The 14,251-nt window shown below is 36.9% G+C and overlaps 1 protein-coding gene across 1 annotated transcript in view; it reads left to right on the top strand.

The window, feature by feature from the left end:
* TFEC (transcription factor EC) overlaps nt 1-14,251 on the top strand; it is a 623,128-nt gene that overhangs the window by 260,463 nt on the left and 348,414 nt on the right. Inside the window, exon 3 of the mRNA XM_057304253.1 lies at nt 434-548. The gene's annotated coding sequence lies outside the window, so the exon portion shown is untranslated. The remainder of the gene's footprint in view (nt 1-433; nt 549-14,251) is intronic.

The following is a 14,251-nucleotide window of genomic DNA, read 5'->3' as shown; positions in this document are numbered from 1 at the left end:
GAGAAAAGACGCTAACAAAACAAAACTAGTAAAGAGGGTAAAGCAATAATTCTTAGAATTCGTTATTGGTTTAAATGTATATATTTGCATGCATTTGTAGATGGTATAATATTTTTTAGTTTCTGTATTTGATGCATTGACATCTTAGGGGTTTGCTGATGGTGGAGGGACTACCTTCTCAAGAGCTAAGTAATTCCTTGAGATAGCAATCAACTCACATGGAGGGTACCTTTCATATGCAAACCAACCAACCCAGAGCCTAACCACCCCCTTTATTGGCCTCTCACACTCTGGGCCACTATCCACCTGCTCTAATCACTTCAGTATCTAGGTCCAGACTTGAGATAGCCCTTATGCCCCAGAGGCTGTTGAAATTACTCAAACAAGACAATCCTAAATCTGCTTACCCTGCCTTGTCTGTTCTTGCCCACAGAAACTGCAATAAAGGCTGTTGTCCATGTTTTCTCTTTGCTTCCTCTGCCTGACTGAGCCTGATGCTTCCCCGTGTGGCCCCACATGGTGTGGCATGCCCCCTCCTCTTGGGAGCTGTGAGTATAACAAACTATCTTTTCAGTGACAATTGTCACCTGATCTATTACCCTGACATATCTGAATAATAATAATAAAACCTACATTTACTAGATTCACTGTAAAAAAATTTTTTTAAGTATAAGTACTAAAAGAGAAACAATAATCCTATCACAATATACAATATATGTATATAACATCTGCTAATTTATATTTTTGCCTCATGAGTTAACTGAAGTTTTCTAAATGATTACAGTGAGAAAGCCCTCTTATTATTCCATTTCATTTAATAAGATCATTATATACCAGCTTTTCAATAATTTGATTTTTTTTTGCCTGTTTTTATCCTTCCAAGTAATATAACTTACTGATGAGATAAACCAATGCAGAGCAATTTACTTTTTTATAGGAATAAAGATTTTGGAAATAGACTAAAATTTAAATGACAGACATGAAGAATATTTTATTCTGTTACTCTGTTTTTGTAGGAAAGAATAATATCTTGTTCCAAATTCAGTTTGGAGTGTATTCAAAGAGGCAGACTTGATGAAGCACCAAATGCATTTTGTTACGCATGTTCATAATCCCTTATTCACAATTCCAAAATCCAGAGAACTCTGAAAACCAAAAAAAAATTTTCATAAGTTTGTGGCAAACTCATTTGGTGGCAAAACCTATCCTGAATTTATGAAGTCACTTGTGTCTTTATTCTTCTTGAAGGTGAATATTCATACTTATGCTACAGAAATATTAATGTGGTATTTGGGGGGATGCTGACCCAGACCATTATGGGAATATTAAACAATGTGCCATTTACAGACTGTCATATTCTAAAATTCACTAAAAGTTCTGAATTTTGAACTACAGCTATCCTCAAGAGTTTCAGTTGAGGGATGGTGGACCAATTCAGTGTATATGTGTGTTCATAGTGCTTACATGTTTCGGTTGCACAGACTGTTACTCCTCCTTTATTTAATACATAATTTTATTCATTATCGTAACTCCTGTATTAAGTTTCTTAATTAATTTGAAAGAATGTAGTAAAGGTACTGGACCAACAGTTTAAGACAGATCTTGATACTTCCCTGTGCAGGAGGCACTGCAGATAAAAAGATGACTAGATGCCGTTACTATACTCCAGTGAGGACAGATGTGAAAGAAATAATAGTGACACAGTGCAACAAATGGTGTTCAAGTGGTGTTCAATGTGCTTTTGGTTCAGAGAGAAGGGAACCACTAATTGCCTAAGGGAGTTTGGGAAGACTTCAGGGAAGAGGGGATTTTTGAGATGGCAAGGAAAGAAAGGCAGTTCACTGGGTAATGAAATGGGAAAGAGCTACTCAAGCCCAGTACTATTGATCATAAAACAAAAGGGAAATATTAATGTGATCCCTTGAATAACTTGACATACTGCAACTCTTGCCAATGCTCAAACTCTTCTCATTAGTATTGTTCTGTCACAGTGAAAGACATTTTTAAACTTTTCAGCATCAATAGAAATTCCTAGAGAAAAGCATCCCGACTTTTGATATGTCTCTGCGTTGAAGCAGAATATAGTGCTATTTGCAGGATTCAATAAAATGCCCATGCAGTTTGGATTATCTTCAAGGAGCAACCCTCAATCAAGCACCAAATATCCCTGTCTCACAAGGCAGTTCCTTGGACAGAATGACTGTGAGACACTGAGTGCATTTACTCATCCATAAAAATCACATTAGTAAGATAAATATAGGAACCACTTTCTTCCTCATAAATGTATACCATTTGCCTGCAGTGATGTGATATTTAAAGCTCAGGTTAGAATTGACAGTGCTGAAGTTCAACCTAGTTATTTTCAAATGCTCAGCTTTCGTAAGTGCCAACAGCAAAGGTACGATCTGTTGGGTCTCTTTCAAGGGAGGAAGATGACAATGTGGTTTTAAGCAGTGATGTAAAAGGAAAAGGTTAAAGGCAAAACTCTAATAAAATAAATTTTTAAAATTCCCCATTCTCGTTTCTACTTTGCTAAGTTATTATGGGGGATATTTTTAACACTGTTACTAATGGTGTCCCTAATTTTGCAGCTGAGCCCCTTTACATTTTGCATTGTGGCTGACACAAATCATTGAGAATCTCTGTACAATAAATCACTTGAAAAATACATACAGGCAATGAGCCAAGAAAGATGGTTAGCATTCAATCAAAGGCGACCTAGTATTTTTCACCTATTATCTATAAAATGAAACATATTCAACTTAATCACCAGACAGTGTTAATTCAGAGGAAAAAAAATGTTGATCCTTGCAACAAGAAGGTGGTTTGGAATACATTAAAAGGAAAGAAAAGTACTGAATGTAGAGTTTAGGGCTCTGGTTTCTGGTTGGGATTCTGTAACTTCATAGTTGATTCCCATAGTTAATGTATGTTCATTAGTGGGATTACTCAATTATAAAACCTAGGAGGTTAGGTTATATGGATTCTAAGGTCTCTTTCAACTTTAAATGTTATAGATACTATCTTGTACTGTAGGCTGTGATCATGTATGGATCTAATGGTGTTGATACTTGGCCCTTAAGCTGGATTATTTTGCCTCAAAGCTTCATTCTTAATGCAATTGTTAATCAGGTAAGAACAGCTAAACTTTCACAAATGATGCCATTTAATTCAGCTAACTTCCCAATTGTTCACAATTTTTGCAGAGTGAGTGATTAGCTTTTTGACAGAGTCAATGCATTACCAAAGGATAATTACAGAATACATTGTCTGTGAAATAAAACCATTCTTCTGATTAAAAATTGTGAAGCCCATACATTTTATACTTTATTTAAGAAATCATTGTGGTGGTAAAAAAACAAAAACAAAAACAAAAAACTTTGCTAACAGACCATTTGTCATCTGGCCTCTTAGTAAACTCTCATAAAATCAATCCTGTGGAAGATGAAGAGGCATTGATATCTGTGTCAGAGTCTGACACGCCATGTAAGACGTTACTACACAAAGACCAGTTGAACCAAAAGACTGGGAATTGTCCACACTACACCCTGATTATACCTTTTCCAGTTTTGGAAAATAGATTCTATTGCTTTATTGTCAATTCATGCTCCTAAATACAACTACCTATTCCTGAAAACCTCTGGCATCATTTTTTAATTCTTAAATGATATTTATTTTGTGCTTGAAATTATTTTAAGTTCTTTGCATGTACTTATTCATTTAATTATCATACCACCTTCTGAATAGGCACTGTTAGTACCCTCATTTATGTATGGGGAAATTCAGAACAGAGATGTTTAAGTTACTTGTACTGGGTCACATAGCTAGAAAGTTGTCAAGCTGGGGTTCAAGGCTAGGGCCTGGAGGGAAATGCCATAAACAATCAGCATGCTATGTCGCAGTGATGAAGAGCTGCCTGGATATATGTTTATTTGGTTTTTAGGGTCTTGTATATAAATGTAGAACTGTCAAGCTTTCCTACACAGACCACATATTTTATAGCAGATTATTTTGGAGTGGTAATTTTTAAAATAAAATTTGTAGCAAAACAGAATCAAGGAATTTCTTTACATCTTAATGTGGTTTTGTTAGTGTTAGGGTCAAATGCAGCATAGGTTAAAAGAAGCACTGGTCTTCTAGTCCCTCCAAAGACATTGTCTCCAATGAATAAATAGCAATTATTTTTAAAATCCATTTGTTTTTCTGAACATAAGGGCCAATGGGTTAAGTCCTTAGAGATGTGAAACAAGCTATTGGCTAATGGTAAGCAAATAGTCTAAAAATTCATTTTTTTACCCAAGTTTGCTGGCAAAGGTCATGTTGGTAGGTATTTAGTAGGAAACAGTGATAGGCATATCATCACTAGAAGGAAGTACCATTAAATTTCATGGAAACACATTACGGATGGCTGTTTAAAATAATTTTAAAAATTGGAAAGTTAATAAAAAATATGGTATCATATAAATGTTTGTTTTGTAGCCCAAATTTCTGTGTGAATTTCTGCGGGGGATAGCTTAAGATGTGTCATAATGGTTCATGGAAATAGATTAGTATGATGATTGTTAGCTAATTTTCCAAGTGAATTCCCCTTTCTCTCTCTGCTTATACAGTATTTCTAATGTAATAGACAAGTTGAGTCACAGTAGTGGGTGGTTAGAAGGAATGATTCCTTGCCTGTAAAAAATAAAATAAAATCTTAGAAATATGTGGAAATGGAAAAATAGTGATTTGAGTTCTTATGATATAATATCCCAAACCATAGCTAAACACTTTTTTTTTAAAACAAACTGTTGTCACTACAAGACTTTATAAATAATTCTGTCTGAAAAACAGACTTGTGAAACTCCAATGTCTAGAACTGTGCATTACTTTTTTTTTTTTCATCAGTATTTTCTTGAAAGTTTCTGAAATATTTTGCAAAGTCTAACTTTTGGGTTTTATTACTCAATTACACAAAACATAAAACTCGTCTTTGGTAAAAACCAACAACATTCATATTCTTTCCATAGCCTTTAGCCTCCTGACATGTTTCAGTTGTGAAAATGAAGTACTCTATTTTTATCTGAAAATATCTGGCTCATATTTCATTGATAATCTTATATGCCACCCAGTATTATACCAAGTTGGATTTTGAAAGTTATTAGTAGTACCACCATACTAGTACCATTAATCATAATGAGGAAAATCACAACTATGTAATAATATATTTACGGAATGTATTATTTTGACTCAGGCTTTGCTTAGGTTATACACTAATACACTCAGTGTTTAGCATTAAGTCTTTCTAGATTTAAGAGTCCTTAACTGTTTGGGCCTTTTTGTTGATTTAGGTTAAAAAAAAAACAAAACAATGTTTTTCCTTTTATGTGTACAATAGCTACAAATGAATAAAACTTCCAAGGTTATAAAACTAAGCTCAGAAACAAAAACCCAATTATATTCAAAGATGGAAAATGCTTGGCCGGCATCGCCCCCCTTTCTCTCCCATGCTCATGGCAGACGTTATTCATTGATCATGACCAGAAGCAGCCTCAAGCCTTTCCTCAAAACAGTGCTCTGGAAACCCACAGTCAGTCAGGGATGGCTCGGGGAGCAAACCAATCCATCAAAACCAATAAAGATAGAACGTGAGATCTTCTCATCCACAAGTCTCTCCCATCTGTATCTATAAACTAAAATGGATCTACTACATACGAATTAAGTTGAAGGAAATGAGCTCATAGCTTATAAGAAAGAAAATGGAGGGACAAGATCAGCCAGAAGTTGTTAATCTTAATTTTTCTATATTCTTTTGGACCTACAGAACCAGACAAAGTGTGTCCTTTTATGAAGCAATCAGTTTTGGGAAGGGAAGTTAGCAAGGATTCTGGCCTCAGGAATTCCTTCCCACAGGAAATGTGGCCTTGTAAGCTGAAGGGCTGGGCTACTCAGAGGAAGTCTGCTGCAGCATTTCCATATGACAGGCAAACCCTGACCTAGGGGGTGCTCTTCTATGGAAGACCCAGGCTGGCTAAGAACAGAAATAGCCTGTGTGCTAGTGAAGCTGAAAATGATTTCCTCTTGGCCTTATTTATTCAGTTTTAGGGATGGCTTCCCTTTATAGTTTATATATTCTTGATTGTAAGTTTCACTGGTGGCCTGTTGACAAGCATTAGAAATTGAAAACAGCTTTTAAATTTGAGACTCTTTGTGTATGTGTGGGAGGAGTAGGATAAACTTACTAGGAAAATATAGTACTTGACCTATACCAAAAAATCCAAAGCACTCAAACCATAATGTCAAGATATTGAACCTGTAAGTTTCACAAATAAGAGTTGACATGTTTTCTCATTGGGATACATAAATATCCCCACCCTGCCTAGCATAACAAAAGTAAGTTCTCTGTCTTAGCATGGGCTGCCATAAAAAAAATTACTGTGGACTCAGTGGCTTAAACAACAGAGGTTTATTTTCTCATAGTTCTGAAGGCTGGAAGTGTGAGATCAGGGTGCCAGCATGGTTGGGTTCTGATGACACCTGTTTTCCTGGCTTGCATATAGCTACCTTCTTGCTGTGATCTCACGTGGCCTTTCCTTGGTATGTGTACTGGGAAAGAATGAGAGATCTTTCTCTTTCTTTTTCTTCTTATAAGACCACTAATCTTATGATGAGAGCCTACCCTTGACACGTCATTTAACCCTAATTACTTTCCTAAGGCCCTATTTCTAAGTATCATCTCATCGTTGTTGTTTAGGGCTTCAACGTAAGAATTTGGGGGAAATATAGACATTTAGTCTATAAAGCTCTCAAAGCTTAACTGTTGATTGGTTGATCTTAAAAAACTTGAGTTTTAAGTTTCACTAAAACTCCAATAAGTAATTTGAGAAATATATAAGTTTTTCTACAAAGAAAATCAGAGGCTGATAAAACAAAACAAAGAAACAAAAAAACACAACTGTTAGAATTTAAGAGGGTACTTTAGAAATATAGTAAGGTGATCAGATATAAAAGTCAATATATAAAAATCATTGGCTTTCTTGATATTAGCAATAATCAATTAGAAAACATAATGATAAGTAGGATTCATTCATAATAGCAATAAAACTCATTTTATATTTAGAATAAATAGGATATCTACCAGACTTTTATGAATACTGTATAAAAACCTACATAAATAAAGTGCTATTCCATATTTCTCAATGGGAAGACTCAACAATATCAAGATGTTGACAAGCTCAAATACATATGGAAAAAAGAAAAGTCAAATTTTTAAAGAAGAGAATGATGGGATTTGACCTAGTAATAATCAGAATATAATGTAAGAAGATTTAAACAGTGTATTTTGGCACAGGAATAGACAAACACATTAATAGAAAAAAATAGAATGGAAACCTGAGAATATACAGGAATGTAGCTTATAGTAAAAATGTCATCTCTAATCAGTAAAGGTGTTCAGACTTGTCACTGAATTGCATTATGACAGCTGGCTTTCCTTTTGGGGGAAAAAATTGAACTCATAGCTCACATCATAAGCAAAAATATATTTTGGAGAGATTATTAAGAATAAATATTAAAAACAAATTGTAAAAGTATTTGAAGAAAATGTAAAAAAAGTTTTTATAACTCTGGGAATTAGGAAAGCTTTCCTAAGTAATACACAAAAATCACAAATCATATAAGAAAGTATTTGTAACTTTTACCTCATAAAAACAAAAATCCTCCTGTGGGACAACAATAAAAATGAAGTTAAACAGTAAGCTACAGACTAGGGAAATATTTACAACATATATAAAGGATTTGCAATAAACAAAGAGTGACTACATATGAATATGCAAAGCACAAAGAACCAAATAGAAGGCGGACAAGGGATACAAAGGACCATTAACAGAAGAAAGAGTATGACCAAAGCAAATATAAATTAGACAATATTTACCAAAATCTAAAATAAGCTTAATCTTTGGCCTTGTAATCTACTTCTAGGAATCTGCCCCACAGAAATATTCACTCATAGTCAGTAAAATATATTTAAAAAGGGTATTCTCTTTTATAATAGCAAATACTATTAACAAAAGTGAGAATACATAAAATTCAGACCTTCCTGTTATTTTAAAGAAAGAGCCAGGTCTTTATCTACTAAAACTAAATTAGAAAGTTCTTTAAGACCCAAGTGAGGGGCACCAGCGCCTGGGTGGTCAGTTGATTAAGCATCTGCCTTGGGCCAAGGTCATGATCCCAGGGTCCTGGAATCAAGCCCTACACTCCCTGCTCTGCTCAGCGGGGAGTCTGTTTCTCCCTCTCCCTCTGCTGCTCCCCCCCCCACTCGTGGTGCTTTCTCTCTCTCAGGTAAATAAATAAAATCTTTGTTTTAAAAAAGACTCAGGTGAAAAGAAGTTGCCATAGGATAATAGAATCATATGTAAATGTGTATGACCCATATATGTATAAACACATTGTGTCTCTATATTTTTTATTCCATATGCTTTTGTGTGGATTGACTGCTCTGTGAGAACATATTCATGTGTTTTTTGTTTAACCAAAAAAAAATTTTTTTTTAAATCAAAGAGAGGAATATTTAGGGAAGGTCAGGCATGGTGGCTTAAGCTCTTCCTCACATGACAGAAGACTGCTTCCAGGAGTGTGAGAATCACATGTCTGTCACTAACATGGTTTGGGCCTTTCTCTACTTACATTTTCTCTTGACCTCTGGCTATGCTGCCAATTTTTCTTTTCTGGGTGGGGGGGCAGTGTTGAAATGGACATAAAAGGAAGTTCTTTAAGACTGTTGAGATTCTTGTTATGCAAAAGTTGCATTATTGGAAGGTGTTTTAGATGTGATGTAATGCAACTCCCAAACTTTACATGGAATTCTGATTTCCGAGATGGCCAGGAAACTTTAATGGGAATTTCATATTTCTCATGCTTGAGTCACATCCCCTTATCCAGAAACCTGGAAAATATTTACCACTGAAAAGCCAAATGAGGTGGTACTACTCCTCTAACTTTTAAGCGGACAATGTAACAAGACAAAAAAAGCAATTTCATTCAAAGGAAAAAAATTAAAAGATGCATTTCCGCAGACAAATTATTACTGTGATGCCCTTTGATAACCCACAAAAAGTGTTTTTCAGTGTTACTTTAATTCTCTATATTAGGACATTTTAATACATAAATTCTGCTGCATTACCTTTCATCAGCTCTTTTCAGCACTGGTCTGGTTGGTTTATCTTCACTGGTAAAATCACTAGAAGAGGGTAGTTGGCAAAGTTAGTATGTTTAAGCCATGTCATATTGCTGTGTGTCCTAAGAGTCCTTCACGAAACTCACTTGTCTCCTTAGATATTGGCAAAAAAGGCCAGAAACCTCTCCTTCCAATTTGGTACTTTTTGTTTTTATTGAGTGCACTGCTTTGGCAATAATGTGACCACTACCTTTGCTCAGAGTTTATCTGGTTTGCATTCAGCTAAACTGTGTCTGTGTTCTCAGATGTGTGTCCCTACAAAGAGACCACCTCCCCACTTTTTGAACTCCATTGTCCCTTGGTCTATACTGGAATGGACTGTAGCTCTATAAGATCAAATAGGCTACAGTAAACCCCACTGGGCTTCAGTTGCTTTCATTTGGTCCTTGAATGAAGAATTTGCAAAGTGCAAAGGTCATTGTCAAGTCATGATTCTTTCCTAGAGCTTTTGGCTGGCTTCTATGGGTTCCTGTGTTCTTTTCTAACTGAGCTTTGCAAGCTGTAAATTCCAATTAAAGCTCAGACCCTTGAGACACAGGAGGTTAGGAGAATGACTCTTCCACCATCTCCCATCATCCACATATTTTCCGAGCATGCATAAGAACCTTGAACTCCTGTACCCAAGCAAGGTCAGTGTAATAATTTTGTAATTTAAAAAAAACGGGTTTTTAATTTTTAAAAATTTCATGTAAAACAGAAAGTCACCATGCTGGAAATGTTCTTTCCTTTTTAAGTTCTTTAATGTTATATTATCTTTATATGTTTACAATGGAAGGAAATGATCCTACTGACTGCCAATGAATGAGGGAGCAGAGCTGAAGAAATCAGAGCTAATATTCAGCACAAGTTTCTATAGTCTTCTTTGTTTGACGTGGTGGCTGTTGGGCTTACAGAAATACACCTTCTGTTTATACTTCCAAGTGTTCCTTTTATCTTTAGATAAAAGTGTACAAGGGAAGTTGCCAAAATTAGTCCACCTTTTGGGCCCAGGCCACAATTAAACTTAGATGTAAAAGAGATCAAAGCATTTCCATTCTGATCCAAATAGCTGCAGCCCAGCAGTGTAGCTGGTGGCAATATGAAATGGCTAAATATTTTCTGCTTTGGAACATCTAAGCAATACAGATCTTCCTCAGCTTATGACGGGGTTACTTCCCCATTCCCCATTATAAGTTGAAAAGACTATAAGTTGAAATTGCATTTAATACACTTAACCTACTGAGCATCATAGCTTAGGCTAGCCTACCTTAAACATGATCAGAACACTTTCATTAGCCTGTAGTTGGGCAAAATCATGTAACAAAAAGCCTATTTTATAATAATGTGTTGAATATCTAATTAACTTACTGAATACTGTACTGAAAGTGAAAACCAGAATGGTTGCATAGGAACAGAATGGTTGGAAGTGGATTGGTTGTTTACCCTTGTAGTCATGCAGCTGACTGGGAGCTGTGGCTCGTTGCCGCTGCCTAGCATCCCAAGAAAGGACCATATCGTTAGCCCTGGAAAAGATCAAAATTGAAAATTCGAGGTATGGTTTCTAGTGGATGTGTATTGCTTGTGCACCATGGTAAAGTAAAAAAATCGCAAGTCAAATAATTGTTCAGTGAGGGGATGTCTGTATATTCCAGACTGGCAGGCACAAAAAAGCATGCATGTCTGCTTTTGAAATGACTGCCTGCCTTTCAGGATTTGACAAAGAAATACTTGTTTAGACCTCAGTTTAGAATCTAGTGGGAAGAGCCCAGGTACTCCTGAAGGCTGCCTCAGGGGATCTTTAAAGATGGGCAGTTTCTCTCTTTCCCCAGTAGAAGCAGAGTTGATTTTGTGCATGGTTTTTCTATGCTTCTTTTAGGTGAAGCCAAACTGTTGAGGATTCTTCTTTGCAAGATGGCAGCAACTCCCCCTTTCCCTCCTTTTTTTATATTGCTTTCATGTTCTGAGCTTGGCAAAGCATTAGATTGGTGTCCTCTGAGGACTTGGGAACAGACAGAAGACTTTTGGTCTCTGCGCAGGAGTAGGGTCACTAAATTATTTATTATGCAAACCATTTTTGTTAGTGAAAGGGGAATTATAAGTAATTAAATCTGAACAACTGGAGTAAAGTGAGACTCTGTGGGCAAATTGGGATATATGGACCCCTCGTGTATATGGGTGACTCCTGTGCTTAGAGCCTCAATTCTTAATGCTTCTTTTCCTGTGCAAGACTGGGCATTTTATAATTACTCCTTTAGATTATTACAGGCAATTATATTCTGTGTTTGATAGCAAACATAGCAATAAGAAAAAAAAAGGATAATAAATTTCTGTATGACTTAGAACACAGCCCCCTTGTTAAATAATATAGCTCCAGAATAGATTTTGTTACAAAGAAAATGTTCTGTACAAATTCTTTAAAGAAGTCTTTCAAATGGTTTTTTTTTCTTTCTTTTTTTTTTTTTTTTAGGATGCCACCACCCACTATTTACAAAGAAAGTCTTGAAGGGAAGCAACAGACCCTTCAGGCCATTTCTAGCAAAGAGATGTACATTCAGTACCGACAACACAGAAACACTGTTGTAACTACACCCAAACCATTTCTCGTGTCCAACATATTTTTGTCTTCAGACTGCAGTTGGATGGCTGTTTCCTTTCTGTTTGTTTTACCACTTCCCTTCTAAATATTTTGCATCATCCTGGAGATTTTCCAAAGTTGTGGTCTGCCTGCTGCAGGGCCACATTCCTCTGACTTGTGGCATTAAGTTGTGTCGCCATGGCATGGCTTATCATAAGGGAGTATTTGATAGGATGGGCACCTCTCAAAACAATTTCAGCCTCCTCTCCTCCTCTTCACATGCTCAGAGATTCTGAGACAGCAGCCCAGATATGGCTTTCTCTAATCATAAACTACATTCCTAGAGTGTGAACTTTACTTTGCTCTGCTTTTAAGATAGGGAAATATTTGGCTCTGTTTATTTCTTTCAAATTGGGCAGTGCCCTCTTGACTGTTATGACTAATCTACTTGTCAGGGCTGGAATCTGCTAACAGTTCTTTACCTCAGGTAGATCACATTGCTTGAACTTGTGAAGCAAAAACGCCGCAGAGGTCAAAGGGTGACCTCGTGGTGCTCGAAGCCCATCCTCTGTTGACCATGAGGATTTTTTCCAAGAGGAGGGAAGCTTAGTCAGAACCTGACAGTTCTTGCTCCCTCACATTCCTGCAAGAGGAACCAGCCTGGGGAGAGATAAGAGCTCTGGGTTGACACCCTGATTATGCCTACCTTTTTATTTGTAAATGTGGAAATTGACTTCATCCAATTAATAAGAGCAGGAAACAGTTTTTGTTTTCTCTTTGTAGGAAAACATGAAGTAACGGTTTTATCTTAATTTGTCAGGCATTGCCCAAGAGACTACAGCCATGTGGGCTGGTGGCCAAAATATCGCTCTAAGTCCCAAGTATTAACACCCAGATATAAAAAGAATGCTAATTGGTTTTCCAGCTGAAAAATAATAAGGTACTTGTGCCAAAAATGCTGTATGGCATGGAAACCCCAAGTTTATACAATAGGGCCTGATTGCAATCTGGGGGCTCCATTTGTACTCGTATGTAGCACTAAACAAAGGGAGGTGTTGCACTCCTCTGCCTTTGTAGAAAGCCTCTGCTCCAGATCTCAGCCTGGTGTTGCACCAGGCTTCCCACAGTCTTCCTGCCAAATCTCCAAGTTTTTTCCTGGCTGCCATTCAGGAAAGTACAGCTCTGTTCATAGGATGGAAAGTTAAAAAGGCCTTGCTTGGATACACTGAAATATATACAAACACTGCTTGACGTATGGAGTGGGCTGGTTTTGTACAAGCTGCTTCTGCCTGCATTCTAAGGAAAGAGAACGAGAGACGTTAAAAAGTGATTTCAGTTAAATGATGGAGATGGTAGATGGAAGAAAAAAGTTTTTTTTTTTTTTAAGTGAATTCAGCATTCCCCTTGATCCCAGCAATTATCCACCTTAGTTTCCACAATGGTAAAATGTTCATTAACCTCTAAGAGCCCATTCAGCGTGGGCCATCTCTAACTTAAGGACCAGGTTTAGCACAGATAGAAGATACTAAATGTAGATATTCTAGTGAGAAGATCACTGGAAGTGAGCTGGAGAAAGTCAGTCTTGGGACCCTTGGAGCGTGGCTTGGTCCAGGGCTGATACTCTAATAAAACATTTTGGCTGATTGCCAGCATTGCCCCCTGGCCACACACCTTGACTCTGTGTCTACATCACTGATGGAAAAGTGCTTGAACTGAAAGGTTTCCTAATACTCAGAACCCTGTTCTCATTATTTCCAGTTGATGGTAAATACTACTGCAAACTTCATAGATAAATTAAATATTTATCTAATATTATCCAAAATGCGTTTTTAAAAATATTTACTTATTTATTTTATAGAGAGAGAGAGCACGTGTGTGCCAGTGGGGGGAAGGGCAGATGGAGAGGGAAGGGGAGAGAATCTCAGGAAGACTCCTTGCTGAGCATGGAGCCTGATGCGGGGCTCCATCTCACGACCCTGAGATCATAACCTGAGCCAAAATCAAGAGTGGGTCACTTAACTGACTGAGCCACCCAGGCGCCCCATCAATGTTTTTCTTTTATTACTGTTTGTTTGTTATTATTAGTGCATTTTCCCCTAGAAGAGTTAGGCAGAATGTGATGTATTTAAGGGTTTAGAAAGCATTTATTTAAGAGTACAGAGCATCAGGATGTTTTACCTGCAGGAGAAACCAAGGAGTAGAAGAACATTGAGTTAGCATTATTGGCCTTTAATTTGGTTCATTCCCACAAAGGTAATGAATTTTCCAGTGTTCCCCATCTTTCCATGTAGGCGCCAGGCTCCTTTGGTACATTCCTGCATCTATGACATTTTGTTTGCTCTTTCTTTCACCTGGAGTGGGTTCTATTCTCTTCTCCTTTCAGATTCCAGTTCAGTTCCACCTGATCTGTGAAGCCTTCCAGACCACTCCAGTGCACTTGGGTTTCCCATTTATCTGAACTCTTACTGCTCTTACTATTT

This window comes from Ursus arctos, unplaced genomic scaffold, assembly GCF_023065955.2.
Source record: "Ursus arctos isolate Adak ecotype North America unplaced genomic scaffold, UrsArc2.0 scaffold_3, whole genome shotgun sequence".
Classification (NCBI taxonomy): domain Eukaryota; kingdom Metazoa; phylum Chordata; class Mammalia; order Carnivora; family Ursidae; genus Ursus; species Ursus arctos.
The sequence above is the reverse complement of the archived record's forward strand: the minus strand, read 5'-3'. Positions and strand labels throughout refer to the sequence as shown.